Source organism: Oryx dammah, unplaced genomic scaffold, assembly GCF_014754425.2.
Source record: "Oryx dammah isolate SB20612 unplaced genomic scaffold, SCBI_Odam_1.1 HiC_scaffold_7, whole genome shotgun sequence".
Taxonomy (NCBI): Eukaryota; Metazoa; Chordata; class Mammalia; order Artiodactyla; family Bovidae; genus Oryx; species Oryx dammah.
In genome coordinates, this window is record NW_024070191.1 from 26889528 (window position 1) to 26914333 (window position 24806).

Here is a 24806-nt window from a genome sequence, read left to right on the forward strand (position 1 = left end):
TTTAACCAGGTCCCACTTGTTTACTTTTGTTTTTATTTCCATCACTGTAGGAAGTGGGCCATAGAGGATCTTGCTTGATTTATGTCATCGAGCGTTCTGCCTATGTTTTCCTCTAAGAGTTTTATAGTTTCTGGTCTTACATTTAGGTCTTTAATCCATTTTGAGCTTATCTTTGTGGATGGTGTTAGGAAGTGTTCTAATTTCATTCTTTTACGTGTAGCTGTCCAGTTTCTCCAGCACCATTTATTGAAGAGGTTGTCTTTGCCCCATTGCATATTCTTGCCTCCTTTGTCAAAATAAGGTACCCATAGATGTACCTTCTGGGCTTTCTATCTTGTTCCATTGGTCTGTATTTCTGTTTTTGTGCCAGTACCCTACTGTCTTGATGACTGTAGCTTTGTAATATAATCTGAAGTCAGGAAGGTTGATTCCTCCAGCTTCTTTCTTCTTTCTCAGGACTGCTTTGGCTATTGTGTTTTTGTCTTTTGTGTTTCCATATGAATTGTGAAATTTTTTGTTCTAGTTCTATAAAAAAAATCATTGGTAATTTCGTAGGGATCGCATTGAATCTGTAGATTGCCTTTGGTAGTATAGTCATTTTCAAATATTGATTCTTCCTACCCAGGAACATGGACTATCTCTCCATCTGTTTATGTCATCTTTGATTTCTTCCATCAGTGTCTTATAATTTTCTGTGTAAAGTTCTTTTGTCTCCTTAGGTAAGTTTATTCCTAGATATTTAATTTTTTTTGTTGCAATGATGACTGGGATTGATTCCTTAATTTCTCTTTCTGATTTTTCATTGTTAGTATATAGAAATGCAAATGATATCTGTGTATTGATTTTGTATCCTGCAACTTTGCTAAATTCACTAATTGGCTCTAGTAATTTTCTGATACTATCTTCAGGGTTTTCTATGTACACTATCATGTCATCTGCAAACAGTGAGAACTTTACTTCTTCTTTTCTGATCTGGATTCTTTTTATTTCTTTTTCTTCTGTGATTGCTGTAGCTAGGACTTCCAGAGCTATGTTGAATAATAGTAGTGAAAGTGGACACCCTTATCTTGTTTCTGCTCTTAGGGGGAATGCTTTCAGTTTTTCACCATTGAGAATAATGTTTGCTGTAGGCTTGTCATATATGGCCTTTACTATGTTGAGGTAGGTTCCTTCTATGTCCATTTTTTGAAGAGTTTTAATCATAAATGGGTGCTGAATTTTGTCAAAGGCTTTTTCTGCATCTATTGTGATTATCATATGGTTTTTATCTTTCAATTTAATATAGTGTATAACATTGATTGATTTGTGTGTATTGAAGAATCCTTGCATCCCTGGAATAAACCCAGCTTAATCATGGTGTATGAGCTTTTTGATGTGTTGCTGAATTCTGTCTGCTAAAATTTTGTTGAACATTTTTGCATCTATGTTCATCAGTGACATTGGCCTGTAGTTTTCTTAAATTAGTAGAAGGAAAGAAATCATAAAGATCTGAGCAGAAATAAATGAAACAGAAATAAAAGAAACAATAGTAAAGATTAATAAAACTAAAAGCTGGTTCTTTAAGAAGATGAACAAAATTGACAGACTCATCAAGGAAAAAAAAAGAGAAGAATCAAATCAACAAAATTAGAAATGAAAAATGAGAGGTTACAGCAGACAATGCAGAAATACATAAGAGACTATTATGAACAACTATATGGCAATAAAATGGATAACCTGGAAGAAATGGACAGATTCTCAGAAAAGTTCAATCTTCCAAGACTGAACCAGGAAGAAATAGAAGTTATGAACAACCCAATTACAAGCACTGATTGAAGCTGTGATCAAAAATCTCCCAAAAAACAAAAGCCCAGGACCAGATGGCTTCACAGGAGAATTCTATCAAACATTTAGTGAAGAGCTAATGCCTATGCTTCTAAAACTCTTTCAAAAAATTGCAGAGGAAGAAACACTTCCAAACTCATTCTATGAGGCCACCATTACTCTGATATCAAACCCAGGATTTTCCTCTTTTTTTTTTCACATTAAATCTTCACATCCAGCCTATATAATGAGATGGACTCTTCTCATCTGCTATATGAGTCTGGTGTCTTCCTCACGGTTATCCAGTGTGTTAGTTTTCTAAGGCTCCATAACAAAGTGCCACCAACTGGGTGGCTTATATAATAGAAATTTATTCCCTCATAGTTCTGGGATCTAGAAGTCTGAGGTCAAGGTGTCAGCAGGGTTGGTTAATTCTGAAATCCTTGAAAGGAGGATCTGTTTCAGGCTTTTCTCATTGGCTTGTGCATGGCAGTCTTCTCCCTGTGTCTCCTCTCTGCTTCCTCTCTACACCCCTGTGTCCAGATTTCCATTTTTAGAAGGACATGAGTCTTATTGGAGTAGGGCCCACCCTAGGGAACTCATTTTAACTTGATTACCTCTGTCAAGACCCCATCTCCAAGTAAGATCACATTCTGAGGTCCTGGGGGTTAAGACTGCAATATATCTTTTATTCTGGGACAGAATTCAACCCATAACATACAAGTAGAAAATCTTCAAGTTGAAATTTCAACCTGACCTCATAGGCAATGTTATGTATAGAATGTTTGTCTGTCCCACTAAAATACCTATGGTGGGTAGATCCTTCATGATGGGACAAGTGCCCTTGTATGAAAAGAAAGAGACCAAAGCCCTCTCTCTTCATACCATGTGAGGGAACAGCAGGAAGATCAGCTCAGTTCAGTTCAGTTGCTCACTAGTGTGTAACTCTTTGCCATGCCATGGACTGCAGCATGCCAGGCCTCCATGTCCATCACCAACTCCTGGACTTTACTGAAACTCATGTCCATTGAGTTGGTGATGCCATCCAACCATCTCATCTTCTTTTGTCTCCTTCTTCTCTAGCCTTCACTCTTTCCCATCATCAGGGTCTTTTCAAATGAGTCAGTTCTTCACATCAGGTGACCAAAGTATTGGAGTTTCAGCTTCAGCATCAGTCCTTCCAATGAATATTTAGGACTTATTTCTCTTAGGGTGGACTGGCTGAATCTCCTTGCAGTCCAAGGGACTCTCAAGAGTCTTCTCCAACACCATAGTTCAAAAGCATCAATTCTTTGACACTTAGCTTTATTTATAGTCCAACTCTCACATCCATACATGACTACTGGAAAAACCATAGCTTTGAGTAGATGGGCCTTTCTTAGCCAAGTAATGTCTCTGCTTTTTATTATTTTATTTTTAAATTTATTTATTTTAATTGGAGGCTAATTACTTTATAATATTGTAGTGGTTTTTGCGAAACATTGACATGAATCAGCCATAGGTTTACATGTGTTCCCCATCCTGAACCCGCCTCCCACCTCCCTCCCCATCCCATCCCTCTGGGTCAGCTGTCTAGGTTGGTCATAACTTTTCTCTGAAGGAGCAAACGTCTTTTAATTTCATGGCTGCAGTCACCATCTGCAGTGATTTTGGAGCCCCTCAAAATAAAGTCTGTCACTATTTCCATTTCTTCCCCAGCTATTTGCCATGAAGTGATGGGACCGGATGCCATGATCTTCGTTTTCTGAATATTGAGCTTTAAGCCAACTTTTTCACTCTCCTCTTTCACTTTCATCAAGAGGCTCTTTAGTTCCTCTTCACTTTCTGCCATAAGGGTGGTGTCATCTGCATATCTGAGGTTATTGATATTTCTCCTGGCAGTCTTGATTCCAGCTTGTGCTTCATCCAGAGCAGCATTTCACATGATATACTCTGCATAAAAGTTAAATAAGCAGGGTGACAGTATACAGCCTTGACATACTCCTTTTCCTATTTGGAACCAGTCTGTTGTTCCATGTCCAGTTCTAACTGTTGCTTCCTGACCTGCATACAGATTTCTCAGGAGGCAAGTCAGGTTGTCCCATCTCTTTAAGAATTTTCCACAGTTTGTTGTGATCCACACAGTCAAAGGCTTTGGCATAGTCAATAAAGCAGAAGTAGATGTTTTTCTGGAACTCTGTTGCTTTTCTGATGATCCAGCAGATGTTGGCAATTTGATTTCTGTCCTCTGCCTTTTCTAAATCAGCTTGAACATCTAGAAGTTCACAGTTCACATACTGTTGAAGCCTGGCTTGGAGAATTTTGAGCATTACTTTGCTAGCATATGAGATGAGTGCAGTTGTGCAGTAGTTTGAGCATTCTTTGGCATTGCCTTTCTTTGGGATTGCAATTAAAACTGACCTTTTCCAGTCCTGTGGCCAGTGCTGAGTTTTCCAAATTTGCTGACATATTGAGTGCAGCACTTTCAAAGCATCATATTTCAGGATTTGAAATAGCTCAGCCAGAATTCCATCACCTCCACTAGTTTTGTTTCTAGTGATACTTCCTGAGGCCCATTGACTTCCCAATCCAGGATGTCTGGCCCTAGGTGAGTGATCACACCATCGTGATCATCTGGGTCATGAAGATCTTTTTGGTATAGTTCTTCTGTGTATTCTTGCCACCTCTTCTTAATGTCTTCTGCTTCTGTTAGGTCCATACCATTTCTGTCCTTTATTGAGCCCATCTTTTCATGAAATGTTCCCTTAGTGTCTTTAATTTTCCTGAAGAGATCTCCATCCAGTCTTTCACATTCTATTGTTTTTCTCTATTTCTTTGCATTGATCACAGGGGAAGCTTTCTTATCTCTCCTTGCTGTTCTTTGAAACTCTGCATTCAAATGGGTATGTCTTTCCTTTTCTTCTTTGCCTTTCGCTTTTCTTCTTTTCACAGCTATTTGTAAGGCATCCTCAGACAATCATTTTGCCTTTTTGCATTTCTTATTCTTGGGGATGGTCCTGATCACTGCCTTCTGTATAATGTCATGAACTTCCATCCATAGTTCTTCAGGCACTCTGTCTATCAGATCTAATCCCTTGAATCTATTTCTCATTTCCATTGTATAATCTTAAGGGATTTGATTTAGGTCAAATCTGAATAGTCTAGTGGTTTTCCCTACTTTCTTTAAGTCTGAATTTGGCAATAAGGAGTTCATGATCTAAGCCACAGTCAGCTTCCTGTCTTGTTTTTGCTGACTGTATAGAGCTTCTCCATCTTTGCCTGCAAAGAATATAATCAATCTGGTTTCGATATTGACCATCTGGTGATGTCCATGTGTAGAGTCTTCTCTTGTGTTGTTGGAAGAGGGTGTTTGCTATGACCCATGTGTTCTCTTGGCAGAACTCTGTTAGCCTTTGCCCTGCTTCATTTTGTACTCCAAGGCCAAATTTGCCTGTTACTCCAGGTATTTCTTGACTTCCTGCTTTTGTATTCCAGTCACCTATAATGAAAAGGATACCTTTTTTGGGTGTTAGTTCTAGAAGATCTTGTAGGTCTTCATAGAACCATTCAACTTCAGCTTCTTCAGCATTACTGCTAGGGGCGTAGACTTGGATTACTGTGATATTGAATGGTTTGCCTTGGAAGTGAACAGAGATCATTCTGTCATTTATAAGATTGCATCCAAGTACTGCATTTCAGACTCTTTTGTTGGCTATGATGACTACTCCATTTCTTCTAAGGGACTTCTGCCCACAGTAGTAGATATAATGGTCAACTGAGTTAAATTCAGCCATTTCAGTCCATTTTAGTTCACTGATTCCTAAAACGTCAATGTTCACTCTTGCCATCTCCTGTTTGATCACTTCCAGTTTACCTTGATTCATGAACTAACATTCCAGGTTCCTATGCAATATTGCTCTTCACAGCATTAGACTTTACTTCCATCACCAGTCACATCCACAACTGGGTATTGTTTTTGCTTTGGCTCTGTCTCTTCATTCTTTCTGGAGTTATTTCTCCACTGATCTCCAGTAGCATATTGGGCATCTAATGACCTGTGGAGTTTATCTTTCAGTGTCCTATCTTTTTGCCTTTTCATACTGTTCATGGGGTTCTCAAGGCAAGAATACTGAAATGTTTTGCCATTCCCTTCTCCAGTGGACCACGTTTTGTCATAACTCTCTACCTTGACCTGTCCGTCTTGGGTGGCCCTACAGTTTCTTTGGCTCACAGTTTCTTTGAGTTAGACAAGGCTGTGGAAGATAGCCATCTGCCATCTAGGAAGAGGGCTCTCCTCAAATACCAAATCCACTGGCACCGTCATCTTGGACTTAGCCTCCAGGACTCTGTGCTGCTTATGCTATCCAGTTTATGCTATTTATTATAGCAGCAAAACTGACTAATATACTGCAGTATATTGCATGGCTTTGTTCTATGGGACTTTGAAGGGCCTGCGTCTCATTAGCAGTGCCAGGCAGTCAAGTTTATTGGATCCTCACATTCAAAAGATACTTTGATTTTTTTTCATATTGTGCCAACTCTTTCTATAAGATACATAAAACTTATAAGAAAACGTAAATTTGCCATCTTTATATTTGACTTGTTAGCAGGATCCCTCCAAGGAAAGGTGTGATTGATAATGACATTAGACATTACATGGGAGCTTTGAGGCTCAGTAGAAGTGACCTCTTTGTATTTATTTTTAGAAGTTCCTTATCCCAAGTCTAAATATTGAATCTTAGTTAAGACCAAACCAGCCAGAAGTTATATAAACCAGTTGTTTCTATGTGATGAACTGAAGCAAAAACTAAATTTAAGAGTTTACATTTAGAGTTTAAATTTGCCCTCTCAGAATCAGTATGCAAAATTAAGGCAATGACTTCATTCAGGCCATTGCAGTTAATGAGGAATGTCTCAAAGGAAAGGAAAGGGATATGGAGTCTTATTGATACTGAAGAATGAAAGGTTTGTTGTGGGGATTCTTACGTACTACTGTTTTCCAGGAGCACAGTTTGTTAACTTACAATATTGTCAGTTCCTCCTTTTGTTCAAGATGAATGAATGTCTTTTAACCCCGAACAACTCTGAACTGAACATCTTAAACCTCTTGCATAGTCTCTCAAGAATTTCTTGTTGGCATCATCCCTATAAAATGTGTAAACCACTTGTTTAGGGGTGGTGGCAGAAGTCAGTTGTTTCAGAGTCCTAAAAATAGGGCTCCTTAAAAGTGAGATACTGGAAATGAAAAAGACATGTAAACATCAAAGATTATATTAAAGAGATTAAAGATTATCTTTAAGACACTAGTTGAACTCTGAGGGTGCCAGTCCAGTGGTTTCCAGGAGGTTGGTGAAGAAAAATGTTTCAGTTTAATAGGTTTCTTAGATATTAACAATATGTCCATGCTCCTGGTGATTTCTAGTCATGGCTGTTTCTTATATAAGAGAATGAATGACCTGAACTTTCATAAGACTTGGTTAGTGGCCCAGGCAGTGACTTGTCTTAGGATGAATCTAGCTTATACATGATCTGCTGCAGTGGTGAGTTCTTCAAAGTCAATATCAAATTGAACTTTAAATTTTGAACTTCAGCTCTCAAGAGTCTTCAGATCTTGGAGAAGAGGGCTCACTGCCAGGTAGCTTATAATCCCAATAGGAATTTGAGCAATCAAGTTTTAGTTCTCAGTGATGCTGAGTCAGGGAAAGAAAGAAAGGTTATAGCTGGATACTGAAGGAAACTGGAAGATACGAAAATTCTGTAAAGACTGATAATGTAGTCAAAATAGCAGACCCAGACCAATTTACAGGCAGACACCAAAACTGGTTCCTCTACAGATGAGGAAGAAGTCATTGCAATGTCTCCAGACAAGTCAGAGTTTGTATACCCTTCAATTATCTGCAGTTTATAAAAAGATGCCAAATAGCTCAGTGATAACAAACATGCCTACAATCTGATAAACTGGAAGGATGTGTTATAGTTTTCTACTGAAACCAAATTTATTGCCATTGTCACCGCTCAAAAGATCAAAGATACTCTCAAAGAAAGATGGTTCTTGATCACAAAGTATGGCTGATATCATCTGATTTGGCTTAGTTCTTTACATAAGTGTAGCAAGAATGATTGGAGAAGGAAATGGCACCCCACTCCAGTATTCTTGCCTGGAGAATCCCAGGGGTGGGAGAGCCTGGTAGGCTGCAGTCTATGGGGTCGCACAGAGTCGGACACGACTGAAGCGACTTAGCAGCAGCAGCAAGAATGAAAATATACTGTATAGGTCTTCCTATGTTTGCTTTTCTGAAGGTTTCATAAGGAATCTTAGATTGGATTTTTACAAGCCTCTTTGAGGTCAGTAAGCTAAACTAAGACCTCACCAACTGAATCCACTTGTAGTATTTATACATTTGGGTGAATTCTCTTCTGGAGTTCCCCAAAATATCCCGTTTTCTGGTCCTGCCAGGAAATGACTTTACACACTCACCTGTAAAGCAGGGACCACTGTAAGCCAGGAATCAGGCCAATTTTCCCAAGAGGGCTTTGTAAACAAGGCTCCATGAAATCAACCTTGGTTCCTTAACAGTGCCTGGTCATATCTGATTAAATAAATTCTTAAATAAACTTTCCAGGCAAGAACATGGTTGCATATCTAATGTTTCCAATATGTTCTGATAACAAGTAAGACAGAATCGTATTGAACCTGTGCAAGTAACTATATCATCATGAAAATCAAAGTACTTAAAAAGAGTTTCTGAATTCTGAAGCAGTCAGACAGAAAGAAAACACCTTTACAAATGTTTTCTTTTTATAAAATCATATGCCATTGAATTGTTATGAGTTACAGATGGCTTAAGAGAAAGAGGTTCCCTATACCCAGAAAATAGACCATTAAAACATCAACAGTATTCCAGAATCCCCAGTCATTCCCTTATCCAATCATTCAATTCTAAGTAATTCTTATTCTGCTCCATCATGGCTTAGTGGTCTCATAAGCACATCTACTTTTCCACTAGGGTTCTGGAAATCCTGCCTCAGTCCACTAGACTCAAAGTTGTTTAAGTGATGTTATCAGAAGGCTTTGTCCTAAATCAAAAGAACCTGGCATAGCCTTTATCCCTGGGGCTCAGAGACAATCTTTTGTTTAAGACAAAATACTCTGGCCTGTAGCTGATTTGCAAGAGCTTTCAGGAAGGCAGCAAAGTAAAGTAAAATTTATCTTTAGATGACAGAAGACTTAAAATGACTGTGGTTAACTTATTACTGTTAGTTTTCAAAAGCAAAAGATCTGCTGAGGGTTCATTATAAGAATCCCCATCAGAAAATCACTGGTTTAGAAGATGTGACTTTCAAATTAAAGAAGTAAAGCTGTGACCGAGTTAGCATTTAATTTATTTTTAAAATAGCAACTTTATTTTGATTATAATTCACATACCATACAATCGGACACATCGGAGCACACATACCATACAATTAACTCATTTAAAGTAAACAATTGGCTTATATTGTCTTGTGAAGTTATCACAGCAATCAATATTAAAACATTGTCATCATCCCCCAAAAGAAACCCTATACCTATTAGTAGCCATTTTCTATTACCCACAATTCCCTCAGGCCTTGGCAACCACTTTTTGTCTATATGTGCTTAGTTGCTCAGTTGTGTCCAACCCTTTGTGATCTTTTGGACTGTAGCCCACCAGGCTCCTCTGTCCATGAAACTTTACAGTCAAGAATACTGAAGTGAGTAGCCATTCCCTTCTCCAGGGAATCTTCCTGACCCAGGGATTGGACCTAGGTCTCCTGCATTACAGTCAGATTCTTTACCTGCTGAGCCATCACGGATGCTTTTTGTCTATAGATTTTTCATATATATACATGTATAATATATATTTACTTTTTTGTCTATAGATTTGCCTTTTCTGAACATCTCATATAAATGGTTACAGAGAATACGTGGCCTTTTGTGACTGGTTTGTTTTACTTAGCATGTTTTCAAGGCGCATTCATGTTGTAGCATATATCAATACTCCATTTCTTTTTATTGCTAAATGGTATTCCAATGCATAGATATACTTTATTTCTTTCTACCACAGTAGAAAGTAGCCTTATTCACAAATAAGGCTACTATAAATATTTGCATATACATTTATATATAACATCTATTTTAATTTCTCTTGGGTGTATACCCAGGAATGGAATTTCTGGGACATATGGTACTGAGTTAACATTTTAAAACTAACAAACCATGATGACGGTATGCTGTTGTTGCCTTAATATTAGGCAAGGCAGTACCAGGGCTCAAAAAGAAACATATTAGGGGTAGGAAAGGTATTGATGATCCTCTAGGAATTTCCTGTACAGCACACAGTTTCTGAAATACTTATAGTAATGATGTTTTACCCTAATAGATTTATCCTAGGGAAGACTAAGCATCGCTTCTAATTTGACAGTGGTTCCCATGCAACTCATTAAAAGTAACATATCAAATAAACCTAATTGTTTTTAGTATCTCCCTTTTTACAAGGTGAAATAACACATTCTTATGATTTCCAGAAACTCTTTGGGAAATATCAAAGACAGTTTTAGATGCAAAAGATATCACATAGGACTCAGTTTCGGGAAGGAAAAATACCAAAAGTCAGCAGATTTAAACACCTGATTAAGATAAGACCAAGGGTTATTTGAAACAGTACTTCACTACCTGCTTAACTAAAGGGACAGTAGAAGATTTTAAAAGTAAACACAGATGGTAATGTGATTGTAAAGAATCTTAACTTTTTCAAAAGTAAAAAGATTTTGTTTTCTTAGATAATCAAGAAGATAGTAAAGTCAACATAAAATACAGGAAATTGTCCTAAGACACAAAATCTTTGCCTTCTAGGCAGATTACTCAGAAGGAGAAGCAAAACATTCACAGCTTTATTAAAACTGGACCAGAAATCCCATAAAAGTTTGTCTTTTTAATGGAGAGAAAATAGTTCTACTTTGCGTCCATATAGTGTTTGATACTGAATGTCATTTTGAAAAATCTTATAAATGAACTCCTCAAGCTTTAGCCAGGTTTGACTACAGCTTTGACTCTCTTTCCAGAAGCCTCTACAACTCTCTGAATCCACTTGGATTCTGTCCTACACATTAGCAACTAGCCATTTGATTTTAGGATTAAGCTATTTTTTTTGTTAACAAAAACATATCCTGCAAATCTTGCTTCCAAAGTTGTACCTCTCTGCCACTATTAATCCTCATAGAGTCTTATTCACATGCTGCTGCTGCTGCTAAGTCGCTTCAGTCATGTCCAACTCTGTGCGACCCCATAGACGGCAGCCCACCAGGCTCTTCTGTCCCTGGGATTCTCCAGGCAAGAACAATGAAGTGGGTTGCCATTTCCTTCTCCAATGCATTCACATACATCATTATAAATTTAACCACAGTTACTTTAATTTTCCAGAGGAAGAAGGGAGATGAGTGATTGTGAACTGTCTGTTATACACCAGCATTTTATAGCAGACTAGCAGAACTCACACTTGAACACATTTTCACAACTTTTAGTAGCCATTCATATCCCTTATGTACAACATTGCAAAATGGCAAAAAGGAATGCATTTGTTAACAGACCCAAAAATGTCTAGCCTCACTCTAATATTGAGTTGGCCAAAAAGTTTATTCTGATTTTTCTGTACTGTCTTACAGAAAAACCCAAACGAACTTTTTGGCCAACTTAATACATAAAAATAAAAGAGAAAATGTAAATAACCTCAAAATTATGTTTATTGATCATCATTTCAATAGTCTGTCTTACTTTTTCCCCATTTTTTCCATTTTTCCCCCCATTGGATTTAGATATCTAGTAATTCAGCTTCATATCAATTCAGTTTTGAGTAAATAACTCAATTTAGTATCAATTTCCTTAATTTCTGGGAATTTTAGAAATATTCAGTTTATACAAATGATATTTTATCTCTAAGCCAAGTAAAATCCAGCTCCTATAAGAGATTTTACAATCTAATCTGGTAATTCTTTCCTAGGTAGGAAAATGTTGGTTGCTCATACAGTGAGAGGTAAAGTCCTTTCTGAATTACAGACACACAGAAATGCAGACAGAGTTTAGCTTCAATTTTAAAATTTAAGCTATGGGTGAAGAGTAAACACAGAACTACAAAAGTTACTGGTCCCTATCAAAAACCTGTTCCCTTCCCAGTGGATATGAATCTTCATAGATTTGACCTTAAAATAGACAAACAGGACAAGAGTAACAAGCCAAACTCTCTGTCATCTTCACCCAAGAGAGACAAGATCTCCACAAATCATTAATCCACTTATAGAGATCACCAAATGGTCAGGCCACAAAGCCCAAAGAAGTTCGCCAGAAAACAAGTGAATACTCAACAGGAATGCCAATCAAACCCTTGCCATGCTATCAGTGAACAAGAGTTGACATTACAGGACCAGTTAGAACCAGTTAGACTCATCACTGAACCCCTGGACTAGGAATGGAGCTCTAGAGTGGTCCCTAAGAGGCCTCATTACTTGTCTGGAGTAAATAAGGAGTTGAATGCAAGAGCCAATCTGTTCAAGTTATGATACCAAACTGTCAAGACAAGATGCATCAGACAATTAAAGAGATCATCCTATTCATAATATTGCAAATGATACTGCAATACTATTAATGATGAAGATGCTGAAGCAAAGCAAAGGGGTCTGGGGTTATACAGATAAACAGGGGATTCATCTACAAGTCTTATGGGGATCGTGAGGAAGGGTGGCCACAGGTCTTATCTCAGTGTGTACAAAGACTGGTTCTTTCCGGTTAGTTGTTGGCCAGAACACAAAAGACTGGCGAGATCTCTTAATCATTATTTCCCAAGAGCACAAGATTCAGGTAAAGTTCAACATTTTCAGTGCCTTTTATCTTCTCTTTCTCATCTCTTTCAAACAATCCTCCTGGGAAAATCCCCTGGAGAAGGAAATGGCAACCCACTCCCGTATTCTTGCTTGACAATGCCGTGGACAGAGGAGCCTGGCAGCCTACAGTCCATGGGGTCACAAGGAGTCAGAAATGACTGAGCGCACACATACCACAATATTTGCTATTCTACTCTTTAACTGATCCCCTCAAAACAATTGACGAAACATGTAGCAAAGTTACACTCTAGTTTGATTATTTAGTATGCATTACTACCTCAAGGAAGATTTGAGGCACTCTTTCCAAGAAAGCAATGAAGTAAGAACTATTGCACTTGGCTTTGTGTTTGACTAGAGGCAAGAAAGAGGACTATGTCAGTGGATCACAAGCTTTTTGCCACTGAGACCCGCAGTCCACACTGTGTTCATTGATATCTTCATGTGTATTTATTTAATTCCAGAAATAGTAGAATGATTTTTATAACACAAAACATCACCTATGTGATACACAGTGATATTTCTATTCTATTCTCTGCTCCTCTATCTCATATTTTAAAGGGGATTGTGACTCATTAGGAATCGATTCTCATAACGCACTGCAAAACACAGTTTGAAGTACACTGGCTAGAATATCTTTTTAAATTACATTTTTTAATTATAAAAATATTTAGCAACCTTTTCAAAAATCTTACTATCATTTTTGTGGACTTTTAAATATACAATTATATTGCCCTCTAGTCTTTTTCCACATAATTTGTGGCAAACTCCGAAGTCTATTTTAATAGATTAGAAGTTTCCAGTACTGTTTGGACTCTGATGATGTTTTATTAGAGATAGTCTATAATGAAAAATTGAAAGAAAGGATGACTGTGTATAGTCATTAATTTATTCAACAAATATTAAGTACCTTTTAAATTCTAAAAATGGCTCTGGGTAATAGAGACAAATAGGAATGGTTCTTAAATCCTAACTGAGAAAAAAATGTTGAAATTTATTGAAAAATAGACATTTTCCTTCTCATATTCCACTTGACAGGCTCCTTCTGAAAATGTGTATATGTGCAAATATCACTTATACTATATATAACTATATTATCAAAGTATTAAAGAGTTCTTTTTTATGAACAGTGACAGTAGATGGTAATTATGTTTGTTTTTCTTCAAAAATAAATTTGGCAACTTGATATCAATCCTTTTTTTTTTTAATTATCTTACTACCTTATAAAATCTCAAAGTCTAGAGAAGATAGGTAACTTCTCATTTCCACTCCACCCCCCCATCATGAGGTGATGATTGACAGCCAGCTCTAACTACACAAAAGAGAGCAGTAAGACCACCATTAACTTGGATACCAGTGCCTCTCAAAGTGATTTGAAAATCAATAGCAAGCTCTGAAATTCACTGTGTAAGAAATAGTAATGTTGAGGGTCATTTAGAAGAAAGATTAGTCTAATGAATTTTGGCACGCTGTTTAAGGCAAAAAACCATGACCATGTGCTAAGTACAACCATATTTTGAGCAGTGTACGATTCAAAAGAGTGATTTAATAGCTGTAATCTAAGAAGTGTTGAAAACTCTGGCCCACTTTATGATTCCGAATCTAGGACACACACAAACAGGATGAGAAATCCAAGAATCAAACTGATGACTGTGTTGAGCTCTGGAGAAATTTCATTTTAAGACACCAAGCCAAATTTTTACCTTCATTTCTGCACACTCACCTCCTACAGTTTTCCTTGGGTGTTTTGTGTGTGAAGAGGAGGATTTAGCTTAGTCTCTCTTAGTGCTCCTCCACTCCCCCTCTAAAGTACCATTTCAAAGCTGGGGGAAAGTAAGGGATTTGCCCCTGCTACAATGGATGACTGTAGGGCTTCCCAGGTGAACGAATGAATGATAGGGCTTCCCAGGTGAATGAATGAATGATAGGGCTTCCCAGCTGATGCAGAGGTAAAGAATCTGCTGCCAAGCAGGAGACTCAGATTTGATCCCCAGGTCAGAAAGATTCCCCTGGAGAAGAAAATGGCAACCCACTCCAATGTTCTTGCCTGGAGAATCCCATAGACAGAAGAGCCTGGTGGACTGCAGTCCCTAGAATCGCAAAGAGTCAGAGATCACTTAGTGCCTGAGCACACAATGAATGATAATGATGATAATAGCCAGTCCTTGTATACTATGTGTCAGGGAAAGTACCAGACAGTCTACATCTCTGAACTCATTTAGTCCCTTCAGTCCTATGAGATAAGTACTGTCATTCCCCCTTTTGCAGAGAAGAAACCTAAGTGTAAACAGTTATAAACTGAGATCACACACAGCTATTGAGTAGCAGGGCTAACAGTCAATCCCAGGCCATCTAGCCTCCGATTCCAGCCTCATAACTACTGCCAACAGACCACCTCTTCAATGAAGAAAACTCAGAATGAACAATTTTAGTACCCAAGTGCAAAATGAAATGTAAGTTAGCTCAGCAGCTTATTGTGTACTTGAGATCAATAAGAGTAAACAATAAACAATAAGAATAAACAAACACATGGCTCGGAACTACAGTTTTGAGAGATCCCTCTGATTCTAATCCCAAACCCAAATACGGGTCACAAAGATACTCTGACCTGAGACTCACCTTCCAGGTAGAAACCATCAAAAAGAGAAAAAAGTTTTGACTTTTTGCAGTTAAAAAAAGAGGCACATAATTACCTCCCTTAAGAAAAACAAATACAGGATTTTTTTTTTCCCACCCAATACAGGACTACCAAATAATAGCTATCTGAACAGTAGCTATTCAGGGAAATATAAACAGGAAAGGGAAATATAAATAGGAAAGATACACTAACTTTTCTTTTTCCTAAACTCTCATTTCTGTCAAATGCGAAAGCCTGTGGGTTTTACTCTTGTTCCAGTTTATATAATCACATTCCAAACTACTTACGTGAAAGGTCCCCCCCGCCCCACACATCTCTCCTCTTATCAACCTCTTGTAATCAACTTTATACAGGAGTTATATTTCATTCATTTCTTTGTCTTTGTCCTCTTTTATAAGTTCTGGGACTTGGCTGTCAACTGCATCCTGCAGTGGGTAATTAGATGGTTCATAAGCTCCCAACATGTTGTAACGCATGTCGTACCCCTGTGTACTTATCTGCCCCAACTTGATAAAATGAGTGATCCCGGGACACCATTGTCACGCACACCCCCAAACCTGGGCGTGTAGCCTTCAACTGCCTGAACTTGTTTGGATGGAAACGGGATTGCTCAAACACCTCGATATCCTTCCTGTGCTGGTTTATTTTGAAAGGTACATCAGAAGAGAAGCTCACAGAGGGGAAAGTCTGGAGAGGGAACAAAGAAGTCTCCCAAAGGCAGGAATCCTTTGGGAAAACCAAAGGTCACAGGCTACTTAATTTGGACCCTGTGTATAGTAACGTAAGTTTATTTCACTTAAGAAGGGGTCATCGATGAAATATGCAACTTTGGAGAAACTATCTGGCTGTACCAGCCATTCCACACTTCACCTCCGATCAGGAGCAACCTGTAGAACATAGACACCAAAGGTCTCAATCATCTGTTCTTTTGTTCCTGAGAGTCTTCATTTTCCCTCCTGCCCAGTTCTCCTTTTACAGTGCTCTGTGATGAGCCCATCTTCATTTCTGAAGATAATTTGCATCAACATTAACTCCCTATTTTATTCATTTAGTATCTTCTTTTCAGTAACCCTTTAGAACTTGCTTCCCCATATCCTACCAGGGCCCTGCCCCCATAGCTTTTGCTAAATGCCAAAAGCATTCAACCATTTGATCCTGTACAGCAGCAGAGAGAAATTTCTCAAAGGATCAGTGTAATCTCTGTGATTCAGAGAAGCTTTTTGCAGCCTCCAGCACCTTCCCTGGGCTGGGTTGTCCTGGATTCTGCTTCTCCTCAGTGTTCTCTTGATCTCTTTGCCCCTCCTGACCTTTCACTTCCTACCTTCTCTCTGCCTTCCCAATTATCACTTACAGCTACGGTTATGGAAGAGAGAAACTTAAAAGCTATGGGCTACCTTAGGATCTGCTTCATAACCTGGAAAATGGAAGTGACACTTCCATTTTATATCTGGATTTGATGATGTTTTGAAAACTTTACTTTTTATTTTAGAGTGATCTTAGGTTGGCATCAAAGTTGCAGAGAAAGTACAGAGTTCCCATCCACTCTTCACCTAGCTTCCCCAAAGGTTGGAAGTTTGCATAAAGACAGTAATTTGTTAAAGCTAGGAAATTAACATCAGTATAATACTATAGGAAGCCCCCTATATATACTGAGAACGTGTTCATTAAGGCCAATTTGTCCAACAAAATTAGCCTAGGTACCCAACTAACACAGTCAGCTATAAAGGACTCTACTGTACTATAATAGGTTTATAATGCTTTTCACAAAAATATAAAAACCAAACTCAGAGAATAAACATCTTTAATCGTGCTGTACAGTACCTTGAAAAGTACAGTAATATAGCACTGCAGCTGGCATCCATGGGCACCTTCACATCTTTAAAAGTCCTCAGCTTGAAGGTTTGTATGTACAGGGCTTACTATATTAACTAAACTTCATACTTTATTTGGATCTCACTCGGTTTTTCTACCAGTATCACTTTTTTTCTGTTCCTAGATCTAATCCATGACACATTCCCTAAATGATTGTTTTAAATGGTGGTTAAAAACAAGATGTCTTCCAATGCTCCAGTCACTGAAGGCACACGTGTGTATGTGTGTGTGTCTTTATGAAGTCATGCAAGGAGAAAGGCTGTTAATTAAACATGATGTTTTTCTTTGTAGCCTCTTAGATCAGGCACTACTGATGAAGTGGTCAGGGGTTCAATTATCATCGAATATTAAATATCTTGAAGCATTTGCTTTTCAACTACAACTACACACCAGCTTCATCCAAGGAATGTTTGTAAAATATGCATAGTCATTCCCCAGCCAAGATTTATTGAACAGTAGTCCCTAGAGAGTGAAGACCAAAATCTGTGCTGGTGTAACCTCAGCATTGAGCGGTCATGGCCAGAAAAGATTAGACCTTCCCATTACCAAAGCTAAAACAGACTCCCAATTTTATATCCTCTAATATAGGAGGTATGTCTGAGTGTAAATAGGTACATGTAATAATTTGTGATGAATGTTAAATGTGTTTAATACCTCTCCCTTGCAGAATATTCTTTTCCCTGCTCATATTTTCAAGCCTGTCTTGACTAAAGTGGACTTCATGCCCTAGACCCGTACCACTCTCAGTCTTGTGCATATGTGTTAAGTCTCTTCAGTTGCATCTGGCTCTGTGTGACCCTGCAGACTGTAGCGCACCAGGCTCCTCAGTCCATGGGATTCTCCAGGCAGGAATTCTGGAGTGGGTTGCTATGCCTTCCTCCAGGGGATGGATCTTCTTGACCTCGGTTGGTCAAACCCACATCTCTTCTGTCTCCTGCCTTGGCACTGGTTTCTTACCACTGGTGCCACCTAGGAAGTCTTACTTGATAAATTATTCTCTGTGAACCTGGCCTTTACAAACTTGAGAAAGTTCATAACTTTCTTGTAATTGTTTTCTATGTGTGATGGAGGAGAATTGTTGTTACTAACCTGCAAAATTACTGTGAGCAGAAACCACCCAACATATGGAAGGCTTAGGATACAGTATTATTTACCAAATAGTGATAATCCTAAAAATCTACACCACCTGGAAAGTGAGAAGATTTATAAAAATCACAAAATTGGGAACGAACAGTATTAAATCCTATGTTTGTCTTAGTTTCTTATACACTCAGAAATGCCTCCTACTAAGAATTTCCAACATAAGCTCCAATTCAATAGTTCTTTCATATATAGTGTGTAGAGGAAAACTGACTTATTGGCAGTTATAAAGGAGACCAAAAAAAAAACTTGCCCAAAATGCTGAAGTTGTGAAAGCAAGTATCAGAGGCAGAAATGATCAGGATTCTGCATAAACTACTAGCAGTTTTGTGGCTGAATTTGCAGCTTTGGAACTTACAAACACCTGACTGGCAGACACCTCATTTTCTTTCTTTTTTTTTTTTTTAATTCAATTTTATTTATTTATTTTTAATTTTTACTTTACAATTCTGTATTGGTTTTGGCATAGATTGACATGAATCCACCACGGGTGTACATGCGTTCCCAAACATGAGCCCCCCTCCCGCCCCCCTCCCCACAACATCTCTCTGGGTCATCTCCGCGCGTCAGCCCCAAGCGTGTCACATCCTGCATCAGACACAGACTGGCATTTCGATTCTTACATGATACTATACATGTTTCAATGCCATTCTCCCAAATCATCACATCCTCTCCCTCTCCCTCTGAGTCCAAAAGTCCGCCATACACATCTGTGTCTTTTTTGCTGTCCTGCATACAGGGTCATCATTGCCATCTTCCTAAATTCCATATATATGTGTTAGTATACTGTATTGGTGTTTTCTTTCTGGCTCACTTCACTCTGTATAATCGGCTCCAGTTTCATCCATCTCATCAGAACTGATTCAAATGTATTCTTTTTAATGGCTGAGTAATACTCCATTGTGTATATGTACCACAGCTTTCTTATCCATTCATCTACTGATGGACATCTAGGTTGTTTCCATGTCCTGGCTATTATAAACAGTGCTGCAATGAACATTGGGGTACATGTGTCTCTTTCAATTCTGGTTTCCTCTGTGTGTATGCCCAACAGTGGGATTGCTGGGTCATAAGGCATTTCTATTTGCAATTTTTTAAGGAATCTCCACACTGTTCTCCATAGTGGCTATACTAGTTTGCATTCCCACCAACAGTGTAGGAGGGTTCCCTTCTCTCCACATCCTCTCCAGCATTTATTGCTTGCAGATTTTTGGATCGCAGACATTCTGACTGGTGTGAAGTGGTACCTCATTGTGGTTTTGATTTGCATTTCTCTAATAATGAGTGATGTTGAGCATCTTTTCATGTGTTTGTTGGCCATCCGTATGTCTTCTTTGGAGAAATGTCTATTTAGTTCTTTGGCCCATTTTTTGATTGGGTCGTTTATTTTTCTGGAATTGAGCTGCAGGAGTTGCTTGTATATTTTTGAGATTAGTTGTTTGTCAGTTGCTTCATTTGCTATTATTTTCTCCCATTCGGAAGGCTGTCTTTTCAGTTTGCTTATGTTTTCCTTTGTTGTGCAGAAGCTTTTAATTTTAATTAGATCCCATTTGTTTATTTTTGCTTTTATTTCCAGAATTCTGGGAGGTGGATCATAGAGGATCCTGCTGTGGTTTATGTCGGAGAGTGTTTTGCCTATGTTCTCCTCTAAGAGTTTTATAGTTTCTGGTCTTACATTTAGATCTTTAATCCATTTTGAGTTTATCTTTGTGTGCGGTGTTAGAAAGTGATCTCTTCTGCCAGATATGTTCCCTTTTGAAAATATCTGTGGGTTTCTTTTTTTTTAAGTCACTCTGCAAAGTGATAGTAAATGTTATCAAATTTGTATATAGTTATATGCCCTTGACTGTAAGTGAAGTCGCTTAGTCGTGTCTGACTCTTTGAGACCCCATGGACTGTAGCCCACCAGGCTCCTCTGTCCATGGGATTCTCCAGGCAAGAATACTGGAGTGGGTTGCCATTTCCTTCTCCAGGGGAATCTTCCCGACCCAGGGATCGAACTCAGGTCTCCCGCATTGCAGGCAGACGCTTTAACCTCTGAGCCACCAGGGAAGCCCATGACAAAAATATATTACATTAAATTTCATAGAAACAACCTTGAAAAATGGAAAAAAAAATATGCTTGTCATGGTGGATTACAAGTTCTCAATGAAGAGACTTTCCTATTCTGAGGCAATACGTTTTATTTTGTTGATGTGCTGTTATTATCTTCATGTTCCAGACAGTAATCTGAATAGATTAGGAAACCACCAAGGTAACATAGCTGATACGTGGATAGAAGCCACATACAGTGTAGGTCCTAAACATCATGGAATGTTGGCTTCCTGTCTGGTGCTCCAGAGACGTGTGGGCATGCCTTGCAGGTTCAAGAAAGTCTGGGGCACTGGAAGAAGTAATGGTTTAGCTTCACTCTCATCCCATGAGCCCACATCCTGTTCCCACTGTCCAGTGTTCACTTTTTATGGTTTCTTCTCCATCTGTCTTTTTTCAAAAATAATTTTATATATTGTTTTGGCTGTACTGCATAGCAGATGAGATCTTAGTTCCCTGACCAGGGATTGAACCTGTGTCCCCTGCATTGGAAGCACAGAGTCTTAACCACTGGACCATCAGGGAAGTCCCTCCATCTTGCCTTATCTTTCTCATCAATAGTTTTTCTAGGCTTTCAAAATATATGACTAACCATTAACAGAGAAATTAGCTTTGAAATTTCATTTAGCTGTTTTATGTTCTATTACCTAAATGTGGATTCACTTTTTTTTTTTCATTGATTTCCCCATCTATATACTCACATGACTGTGAAGCTTCATAAAAATCCTGAGATTTTCCTGGGTGGGCCACAAAGACATTCTCACTCTGTCAAATCCTCCAAGAGCTCTTTTTAAATTCATCATCAGTCTAGAAATTTAAACCAACACTGAAAACCAAGGGCCTGAAAGATTTATATCAGCTTTTAAATCTCCTCCCCAATGTTCTGAGGCTGTGTCAACATAGGCAGAGAGAAGTGAAGAGCCAAGGGTATTTAAGAATCCCACAGTGTGAGAAGTGAAGGTCTTAGAGATCTTTTAACCATCCTCCTCCATTTTAAATGTAAGAAATAGAATAAAAAACCAATAGTAGAACTGTAACTGACTACCTGCTATCTGGGTGATTCTGATAATAATGGACTATTGTGAGAAAAAAAATTCATAATGTAATAAAGGTGTTTGATTTTTTCCCAAAGATTGGCATCTTTAACTAATTAACATTTTTCTGAAATTAACACAGCCAATGAGTAACTCCTACATAAGAAGAATTTCGTAAATACCATAAAATCAATTCAGTTCAGTAATCAGTTGCTGAGTGTTTGTTTATTGGGTTATGTTTAAACATTCTGTGTTATCCCACAGTTAAGATAGCCACAAAAATACATAAATGTAAAGAGTTAATATAACTAACTGAATTTTTTGAAAGAAGAGTTTAAAATTTTTTAATGTAAAGAAAATAGTAAAGCCAAAAGTAAGATAAGTATGTAAAAAAACTAAAAATAGGAATGTCCCTGGTGGTCCAATGATTAAGACTCTGTGCTTCCAATGCATGGGGTACAGGCTTGATCCCTGGTCAGGAAACTAAGATCCCACATGCCTCATGGGGCAGCCAAATAAATAAATAAATAAAACTACCATGTCATCCAGCAATTCCACTCCTTTGGTATATATCTGGGAAAAGTGAAAACATTTGAAAAGATACACATACCCCAATGTTCATAGCAGCATTATTTACAGTGGCTATGCCATTGTGTATGTATACACACACATACACACACACACTGGCATGTTACTCAGCCATTAAAAAGAATGAAATTCTGCCATTTGCAGCAGTATGGATGGACCTAGAGAATATTATGATTAATGAAATAAGTCAAAGACAAACACTGTATGATATCATTTACATGTGGAACCAAAAAAATACATAAAGTAATGTATATGCAAAACAGAAACAGACTCACAGATTTAGAGAAAAAAAAAAACAAAACACAAAAACTTGTGGTTGCCAAAGGGGAAAAAGAAGGGTGGGTAGACAAATTAGGGGTATGAGATTAAGAGGTATAAACTGCTGTGTATAAAATAGATAAGCAACAAGGATATACTCTATAGCACAGGGAATTATACCCATTATCTTACAATAATCTATAATGCAATATAATCTGCAACATACTAAGTTACTATGCTGTATATTTGAAACTAATATACTATTATAAATCAACTATACTTCAGTTTTGGAGAAGGCAATGGCACCCCGCTCCAGTACTCTTGCCTGGAAAATCCCATGGACGGAGAAGCCTGGTAGGCTGCAGTCCACGGGGTTGCTAAGAGTCAGACACGACTGAGCGACTTCCCTTTCACTTCTCACTTTCATGCATTGGAGAAGGAAATGGCAACCCACTCCAGTGTTCTTGCCTGGAGAATCCCAGGGACAGAGGAGCCTAGTGGGCTGCTGTCTATGGGGTCGCACAGAGTCGAACACGACTGAAGCGACTTAGCAGCAGCAGCAGCAGCAGCAGCTTAGTAGCAGCATACTTCAGTTTAAAAAGAAAATCTATGCTATCAAACTCTGGAGAGATACCTAAAAGAAAACCAAGTCCCTAATAAACATAGAGAGGAAAGCTGATTAACTCCAAGATTCATAGTTGCTGTAATAATCAAGGAAATAATTTGTCAGGATACTATACAACATTCTAAGATTTAAAAAAAAAATCTGAGAAATGTTTCTTGTTTTAATAATGAGTTTCTACAATTTGCCATGCACACACACACACACAATATCGGCTGAATGCTGTTGTAATTGGACCTGTGACTCATTTGGAAAAGACATTAAAAACAAACTATGATATGAATGAGCATGAAATGAATGCTGTTGTAGTGGTTCCAAAATAATATTATGAGATTACAGAAGGAGGAAGGATTCTGAATGGTGGGATTTGAGAATACTTCCTGGAAGAAGTGGCCTATCGACAGGGCCTTGAAAGCTGCCCAGCTTTGCAAATGAAACAAAACAGCTTTCTTCTTTTGCTAATCAATTGTAGAAAAGTATAATTCTTCAGTGTCGTGTGATAATGACAGATTTTTATTTCCTCTGCCATCTAGAATTGTTGTCAATGAACATTGACTAATCTGTGTGATATTTATCAAAGCCACACTTAGTACTGCAGTGATCTTTTAAAATAAAAAGTAAGGTACGTTAGAAAGGTCTCAGCATAAAGGAAGCATTAACATCTCATCTGTATAAGTCTGTGACCTTTTGGATGAGAAGTCTGAACAATGTGTAAATGATAGTTTCACAACAGCAATGGCATATACTGCTGTGTAGGAGGAGAAAAGGAGCTTTGCGTCTTGAGTTGAAAACCCTCTTATGAAATGTGAAACTAACAACTGACATGATTAATCCAGCCAGCCAGGCAGGAGGGAATGCTTACATTTTGGAAGTGAAGTTACTTCCTTGTCCCTGAGGTAGCACATATATTCCTGCAGTAATACTTTACTAAACCAGATCCAAGAAGAGTTAATGCAGTTGTTGTTGATGTTCATTTGCTCAGTTGTGTCCAACTCTTTGTGACTCCATGGACTGCAGCACGCCAGGTCTCCCTGTCCTTCACTATCCCCTCAAGTTTGCTCAGATTCCTGTTAATGAACAGTATCTAACAGGTTAGTCTCAGTTTGTCAAAAGGACCAAGCCACTGTGGTTTATCCTGACTTTTGATTCTCCCAAACTATCAGTAGATATAGTTCGGATTGTTTACAAAATATGGCTTCCCTAGTTTGGGAGAAAGAACATTGAAATGTGCTTTCTGTTTATAAATTGTTAAGACAGGGAAGCAACCTAAGTGTCCATCAAGAAATGTATGGATAAAGATGGTGTGTGTATGTCTCACACACACATATATATACTGGAATATTCAGTTCAGTTCAGTCGCTCAGTCATGTCCGACTCTTTGCCACCCCATGAATCACAGCACGCCAGGCCTCCTTGTCCATCACCAACTCCCAGAGTTCACTCAGACTCATGTCCATCGATTCGGTGATGCCATCCAGCCATCTCATCCTGTGTCATCCCCTTCTCCTCCTGCTCCCAATCCCTCCCACCATCAGGGTCCTTTCAAATGAGTCAACTCTTTGCATCAGGTGGCCAAAGTATTGGAGTTTCAGCTTCAGCATCAGTCCTTCCAAGGAACACCCAGGACTGATCTCCTTTAGAATGGACTAGTTAGATCTCCTTGCAGTCCAAGGGACTCTCAAGAGTCTTCTCCAACACCACAGTTCAAAAGCATCAATTCTTCGGTGCTCAGCTTTCTTCACAGTCCAACTCTCACATCCATACATGACCACAGGAAAAACCATAGCCTTGACTAGATGGACCTTTGTTGACAAAGTAATGTCCCTGCTTTTTCAATATGCTATCTAGGTTGGTCATAACCTTTCTTCCAAGGAGTAAGCATCTTTTAATT

At 38.3% G+C, this 24806-nt stretch overlaps 1 protein-coding gene and 1 non-coding gene across 3 annotated transcripts in view; one reads left to right on the forward strand and one right to left on the reverse strand.

The window, feature by feature from the left end:
* NRG1 (neuregulin 1) overlaps window positions 1-24806 on the forward strand; it is a 1146491-nt gene that overhangs the window by 612535 nt on the left and 509150 nt on the right. The window lies entirely within an intron of this gene.
* TRNAG-UCC lies at window positions 20866-20938 on the reverse strand. The gene has a single exon. It is a non-coding gene; the product is annotated as a tRNA-Gly (tRNA).